Source organism: Mya arenaria, chromosome 4 (genome assembly GCF_026914265.1).
Source record: "Mya arenaria isolate MELC-2E11 chromosome 4, ASM2691426v1".
In the NCBI taxonomy this organism is placed as follows: Eukaryota; Metazoa; Mollusca; class Bivalvia; order Myida; family Myidae; genus Mya; species Mya arenaria.
The window spans coordinates 59,078,078-59,086,271 of record NC_069125.1 but is presented as its reverse complement, the minus strand read 5'-3'; the positions used below and the strand labels follow the sequence as shown (position 1 = coordinate 59,086,271).

General features: G+C 36.8%; 1 pseudogene; it reads left to right on the top strand.

The window, feature by feature from the left end:
• The first annotated feature begins 250 nt into the window (after positions 1–250).
• Positions 251–1,409, top strand: LOC128230941 (uncharacterized; annotated as a pseudogene).
• Positions 1,410–8,194: the final 6,785 nt, after the last annotated feature.

Genomic DNA, 8,194 nt, shown 5'->3' with positions numbered 1-8,194 from the left:
TTCTAGTATGTCCGGTGCCTTCTAGTATGACCGGTGCCTTCTAGTATGACAGGTGCCTTCTAGTATGCCCGGTGCCTTTTAGTATGACCGGTGCCTTTTATTATGTCCGGTATGTTCTAGTATCACCGGCAGACTGAAACATGTCAAAACTGTTATTGAAACCATTTAAATAACACATTAGCTCATTCTTTCTGTATATCATCCGTTGAAAGCGCCTGTGACATGTCCCTTCGGCATGTACGGATTGATAATGGCTGCCTCCGGTTGCCCGATGAATGGCGTCCAATGGCTGCAAGGTTAGCGCAAATTTGACACGGAAAACACCAATCCTGATAATTACTTCACTGTTGGAATTAATAGCTACTTAAGTGGTAAAAATGATCGTTGATTAATTTCATAGATTTTAACATTTCACTTCAAAGAACTTGTAGTTTAGTGAGTGTTTTTTTTTTTAAACCAGTCCGCACATAAGTAGATACGCACAGTTTTCGTTTGGTCTTTAGTTGTAGTAGCTTTCTTTTATGCAAAACTAGAATCACTTTTATCATTACCATTATTGCAGGTTATTTTGGGCTCAGCCATATTAAAACACGTTTCTGTATAAAAAATAACTCTTCTTTTACGAGCTACGACATGATCTGGCCGACAGGTTCCTACTGCATACTGAAGTACGGAGGCTCCTGTCCTTCTGGTGAGCATCTAATGGCATTAAGCAAACTCTGCACACAAATTTTAAAAAGTCTTATCACCCATCATTCAGCAAATTATTAAAACAATTGTGTTACTTCCTTCAGGTTTCCAAAGCGGTTTCATACATTGGGACAACGAAGACAAGAACAACGGAAATGCCCGAGGCGGAACTCTGCCAGATGGCGTATACGACAACGACACTAGGATTTACTTTTGCTGCAGGTCAGCTGGCAGTATACACATCGAGAACAACATTGTATATTCGTATGTGCCGTGAGGACATCGTCGATGTATTGTCATATAGCACTGGTAACATTACCCCAATGTCTGCAGAAACTGTGTCGGCCAAACCCAAAGGACACATGGTACACATGTTTACTTTACCAAAAGGCACTTGTGTAGACATAAAAACGCATTGATGATAAAATTTCGTTAAATCTCTATTTTATACATTCCTTGTCAAAACAATGCTATTTGTTCGCTATCTCAGGAACGACGGTCGGACATCAACAGCGATCAGTCTGCCCACGGATCGGCCCTTTATCCTGGTGCGCCTGACGGCAGTCTGTCAGGTCGTATTCGATATGTGTGTCACGGAGGTGCTTGTGCATTGGGATGACGAAGACGAAGTCAACGACAGCGACCGCGGCGGTATGCATCCGTACGACGACGGCAGTATTCTTGACCACCGGCTGTACTTCTGCTACTATCATGGATGAATGGTCAAATAACACAAACTTTCATATTCGACTGTATTTGTTTCTTGCTTGTTTAATAAGATGTTGTGCGTATAATATCCAATACATATTGAAGAACTCGGACCAATCGTCTATGTAACATATTCGACGACAGTCGCCCCGCGTATTCCATTTCCAAGGTGAATTTATAAAGAAAAAAATATCATTTTAAAACTAAACAGAATTTTACATAACGCCTCGATCATCAACATTATGTTGAATTGACTACCCTAACTCCTTCACATGATCTTCCCTTTCGACTACGTTTTGCTGTCAACACACGGCCAAAAATTTTGTAATGCATTATTTCCTACCTCTACGTTACAAGCGCTCATTTGCCAGCCACATCAGCCATTGTTTTTCATCGCCAAAGCAACTTTGGCTGGTTTCCTGAAGATGTCCTCATGCTGATAATCATGTTATGATAAACGTTCATCGTATTTGATTGTTTGACTTCCAGAAGTAACACTTTTAGTTAAAAGGTAATGACACTTTGAAAATCCTATCTTTATTAAATGCGAAAAAAGTAACAATAGTGCACTAGAAATGTTGTTTTCGAATATAATGAAAATCTGAAATGTCATGTTCCAAGTTGCAATGAGTTGGAATTCCTTCAAGTTGTAAGTGTCTAGACAAAGTGTGCATTATGAAAAATAAATTACTCTGCAATAAAGTTATAATTCTTGGCAAGGTGTACAACTTTACATCTCTGTCTATATATGTTTCAAGTTTCAATCAATTCTTCAAGCAGTTTTTGAGTAAACGCCAGGAAAAATACATTATTAAAAATAAACAAGGGAAATAAATCTGAAATAAAATGCCACAGTTTAAATTCTTGCAGACAGCTCAGTTTCAATGTTGTGTTTATAATTATATCTTCAATACTTATTTAAGAGCTCAGACTAATCATCTATGTAAAATATTCGACGACAGTCACCCCGCGTCTTTCATTTCCATGGTGAATTTACCAACTCCATGTAAGAATACAAGCAGGTGAATTATAAAGAAAAAATATCATTTTAAAACGAAGGCAGAACTTTACACTACGCCTCTATTATCGACATGATGTTGACTTGCCTACCTAAACTCGTTATTTTGCATGATTTTCCCTTTCGACAGTGTTTGTCGCAGTCAACACATGGTCGACATTTGGTAATGCATTATTTCCGACCTCTACGTTAGTTACAAAACTTTGTTTGCCAGCCACTTCAAACATTGTTTGCACCGTAAATGCATACCAACCTTTGTTGGTTCCTGAAGATGTTCCTACGCTCGGGTTGGGATGAACCTATCTGACACTCTTGGCCATGGAAGATACTTATAATATGCATATGCTTACCAATGATATAGACTACAGCCTTGATCAACCGGTTCCCGAAGTTGAAGACCTCCAAGCAGGTCTTTTCTGGTGATATCTCCGTCTAGTCTTTTTCATCTGTTGAGGCATAATAAGTGTGTAATTTTTCCCCACCGGATGCTCATTACATCTCTTACAGTTGAGTTGTAAGTTCTTACTAAAATGCGATTAAATGCAGATGTTGTGTTGAAATTGAGAATTATTTTTTGTACGACCTCCGCTTCATTTGGGCCGCCATTTTATGTCTGTATACATTTAGGCTGTTTTATGTTAAGGTTTATTGTAAATACTGTTGTATTTCAATGTTTATATTGCGAATATAACATTTTATTTATTTGAACAAAGTCGTGTGCTTAAAGCTGCACTCTCACAGATTGACTGTTTTGACATGTTTTCCTTGTTGTTGTTTTTATTTTTTTATTCAGAATCAACTGATTTTGGAAATAATCCCTTCAATTCAGTCACATAAGATAACTCACAATAGAAAAGATTCCAATTGTTTCGTAAATCACCAATTATATCATTAAAAAAACAAAAACGTTAGTAACGCTTTTGGCTATAAAACATTAATTTTCAAACGTAAATATGAATAACTGCTATCTGATCTTTTGTCAACAGTCGTATGTCACTGGTTTTCAGACATTTATGCAACAATATTGGCTCATTCCAAGATAAAAAATAAAACAAGTTGCCGAAACAGTCAATCAGTAAAAGTGCAGCTTTAATATGTAATGTGTCTGTTACTTTTGAATAGTTTGTTAATTTGTTAAATTATTTCTTGCATGTACATATATATCAAATAATAATAATAATAATATTAATACTTATATTTATAATAATTATAATAGTATTAATATATACAAATCAATATTATGTTGTCAGTTTTTCTTAGTATTTGTCAATTGTTCAGTCAATTTCAATTCTGCCTTAAATCTTGTTTGTGAATATTTTGTAAAATTTCATGTTTTTCATTTTCCAAGCAATATTTGTTGAGTATTTAAAATAACATTTCGTATCGAAGAGCTTTATTGGTTAGTTTAGGCGAGGATTATTTAATTTTGCAAGCATAACTTTTAGTTCAATTATTGACACTGAATAAAATGCTTGTTTCAATGATAAAATATCATCAAAAGTTCAAATTACAGCTCCATTTTAAATTAAGGATTTAAATTCATTTATAGGGCATTTATGCGATCTTGAATATCTCGCTCACAATGGCAAATCCCGTGAAGGGTATGAGCACTTCATGGGAAAATTGCCGATTGAACATGCATAGAAATGAATATCAATCCTTATATAAATTCATGCTAAAATGAACGTCACTTCATTAGCACAAAGAAGGTCTAGAGAGTGAAAAAAATATCATTACACAGATGAGGTAATTATTAAAGATTAATAAGTCAGAAAATGCTCCATTGAGCCGAAAGGTGTTAATATATACCAAATAGTAACGCTATTGAGAATTTCCTTGGCTTGGATTTACAGAATTCTGTTAAATTTAGTATCTGCAAGTTGCCGGGGTTTTTTTTTGTCAATTTGTGAAAACAAACTCAATTAGTTATGAAAATGTAGGCGTCGTTGTCAACGATGACAATTGTCATTATATTGGTTACTGTTCACAATCACATATGAACCCCCATCACCTCGGATAAAATATTTAAATGCATACAGAAAAAAACACTTAACCAGATGTATAGCCCTTTGATAAACTGTTAATGGTATTTGGATTCGTCATTTATTTTTGAAAGCTCATTAGAATTATGTTCATGTATGAGAAAGAATAGTTCAAACACGTTGCTTATACATTCATACCATTTTGCATGCTGCTGTTTTAAAGTGCGTCAATGCTGGTTCCACGTCCGCTTGCTCCTTGTGTTCAGAAACTATAATGACATACAATACCTGGATACGGGCAGAAAAAAATCAAATGAACATTGTCAACTGAACGAGAAATTCTACGAAAATATTAACTGATGAAAAACGCCGTATTGATTCTGTACGCTAATTTGCATTAACAACATCGACGGTATTGAAATCCTTTGTGTATTCCTTTTGCGACGCAATTAAAGGAACGTTCTGGAGTGCATGCATGCCAGGAATAAAGTTATTTGGATACATTCCATAATTAGTTCTTTTAAGACGCGAATTTACAGATCTAGACATCCATATATTTATTTCTTTAGGTGGGAATAAAAAGATCTGGACAATGATGTATTTAGATGATTTTTTTTAAATGCGGAAAAAGTACTTTAAAAGAACGGCTAAAACTTGCAATATTAAGTGCCGATAATTGTGAGTTTGTGACAAGTGGGCTGTAAAAAAGTTTGTGCTAAAAGCGACCATTTCAAAGTGCTCTGCTATAGAATAACTCCGTAATTTATACCTTTGCATAATGTTTAATTCATAATTTTACGAATAAAGGTGTTATATTGTTATAAACTTTTAATAGTCTGCCTTGGATATCACAAAAGTTGGCACGCGTTGTAATAAAATATAATGTTCGACAACCATCACATTTGTAAAGTTTAATATGTATCAAAACACGCTAGGGGGCTGTCGACCACTATTCGTTGATATATTAAAAAGGTCAAAAAGTCAGTAGGTGCATTTTAACCGTTTAATGGATATTTTCGAACATTGTGCTTATTTATCAGTTTCAAACCTCACAAAAAATATTTTCAACACCAAAACTTTGTTTTGCAGGAATGGTAACATGCGGAAGAGCTGAAATAAAACTTGAATTAATATCAGCAAACTATGGAATTCCCCATTATTTAGTCATCTGCATTACCAATAGGATTGGCACATCCTGATGCCTTACATTTAAATTCAAACATGAAAGTCTGCCCAGAATGATAACATTTGGATCTTGATGTGCTGCATTTTGTGGTGCATCCACTTGTATTACCAACTGCAAAACAGGAGACTGGTACCAAGGTTTTGCTCATCTTTAACTGGTTTCAGTACACCAGATTCAGTAACCCAACAGCATATACTTTTTGGATCCTGTGGCTCGTAATCTGCATCAGCTGCTTTCATTCAGATCATTGCTTGATTAGCTGCTCTCTTAACGTGTACCGCGAGTGCATCTTTAGTTGGCGGACGCAGGTATTAAGACGTCCTGGCTTTAATGAATAGTCGGTATAGGAAGACATCAATATTGGCTTCATGGGTTTCGGGATTGCATCCATAAAAAGGTGTTGATCCAGGATTTTACCTTAGAGAGGGCACAACTTTTGTGCGTAAGCTTTTGACTTGCGCCCCTCCCTCAAAATCGAAATTTATTTGGTCTAAAGTGTTAGCAGGGGTATTACCCTGAAGAAACATTTTGCAATTTCTAGTCCGAGATTGTGCATTTTGGGCGTATTTTATTACCTTTTTCTTCTATATTGAAATAAACAGTAAACTAAGACGATTTTAGGGGGTGGCGCTGGTTGCGCCCCCTGGATCAGCTAGTGATAAAGACCACACATGAACTTCTCAACATTACCGATATCTCCACCGTGGCCAATAAAAAATAGAAGTACAGGGTTTTCACAAAATAGCCAGGCCTTTTTTACCTATTCCTGAAAAGGGTGTGGTGTCGCATTCTGTCAGAGCGTGAACTCCGGGAATGTTTTCATTTACATCAGCAGTTAATTTCTGTTATTCCATAACATGTACTTGAAAACGTTTTAGCACGCTGTAATTGTTCATTGCAAGGAAAAAGGAGTTGCCACCATTATACCACCATACTACCGGTCAAACGTAACATCAACGCGCGTAGTCTTGTCATTGATTTATTTCAATACCGACTACTAAAACACTTGTGCATAGTCAATAAATGTTTTACACTTATTTACTTACTGCTTGGACTCACATATGCCAATTTATTACCTCGCAGGTTTGAATGCCAAAATCCGCGGTCAAAGCATTGAGAACCGGTGATTTTGTTGTGGTATTCATGTTTTCACTCGCATTAGCCAAAAAAAGAGGAACAGGCGCCAGTTCATGTTGTAACACTTCAGCAGTTTAAACAGATCGTCCCGAGTTTGCGGCATTGAAAAGCCTTTGTCAGCAACTTCATGTCAGCCCGTATTAACTTCGTCATTTTCTGCCTGTCAGGTGTAGTTTTCATGTACAAATCAGAGAATGTCTTTGAGTTGACCCTTTAAATTGGTGCGTTGAATTCCACCGTTTTCTCAATCGGTTAACTGTAAAATGTTCAACTAATTGCCGACCCTTAACTGCACAAGTCAATAGATTGGAAGCGATTTCGTCTGAAGCAACGTCTTTTGTTGATACAGATACCAGTGTTTTCATCATTAGATGCGTTTGCTCTTCGGGAGTTTGTTTTTAGGTCAAAGACATCAAGAGAAGCAATAAGTTTCATTTTTTCATTAACAAGACTTTCTTTAATGTATAATACCCATATAATGAGGCTTCACCTTATTGTCGCTCGTCTCCTCTTCATCATCGAGTATTCCAAAGAGAGTAAGTCTTTCGTTTGAAACTTGTGACCGTCGGGCCCAAGTGAAGCAGAACCGATCTCTGGCTTGGTCGTTCCTAGTTATCCTATGATCCCTCTGACAGTCTTGCAAACTTTGTTGATCCTCTCCGTGTCTTGATCTGTCCCAGTTATCCCTTTGATCCCTCAGACAGTCTTGCAAACTTTGTTGATCCATTTCGTGGCTTGATATGTGACCTAGTTATCCCTATGATCCCTCAGACAGTCTTGCAAACTTTGTTGATCCATTTCGTGGCTTGATCTGTCCTAGTTATCCCTTTGATCCCTCAGACAGTCTTGCAAACTTTGTTGATCCATTTCTTTGCTTGATCTGTTGGAACTTCGTTTTTATACAAAGAACAGAGGCATGTACAGTCAACAACATATAGCCATTTGATTCGTCAAATAGACTCGTAGGTTAGTTGGTGCCCACGAAAAGTTTCTGTAATATGGCTTTCCACCCAACACAGTGGAAACGGTATGATGACCATTAACGCCCGTTTCTATCCATATACTACTATCATGCCAACCTGAACACTCCATGTGTTGACCAATCGCTCGCAAGAATTAAAAAAAAACATGGAAACCACCCATTACAAAATGACATTTTTGAGAGTTCCATACGAGTTCCTTTGCTATTGGTCGGCCGTTATAATAGTGTTGGTTTGTCCAATCATCCAAGCGTTCATGTTGCAATTATTCATGCTTGCCTTGTTTTGTAGTGATGACCATTTGCCACTTATAACATTAGCGTTGTCCATGGTTTGGTAAACTTGCATGGTTTCCTTGTCTTCTTGTCAAGATCACTTGATGGGTCTTCTGGTGATGGTTGTCCAGAGTCCAATTGCCAAGCTACCGTATCTTTCTATCTAAGATGCACTCGAGAACATCAATATAATCACAAGAGAAATGTGAGAAAATACC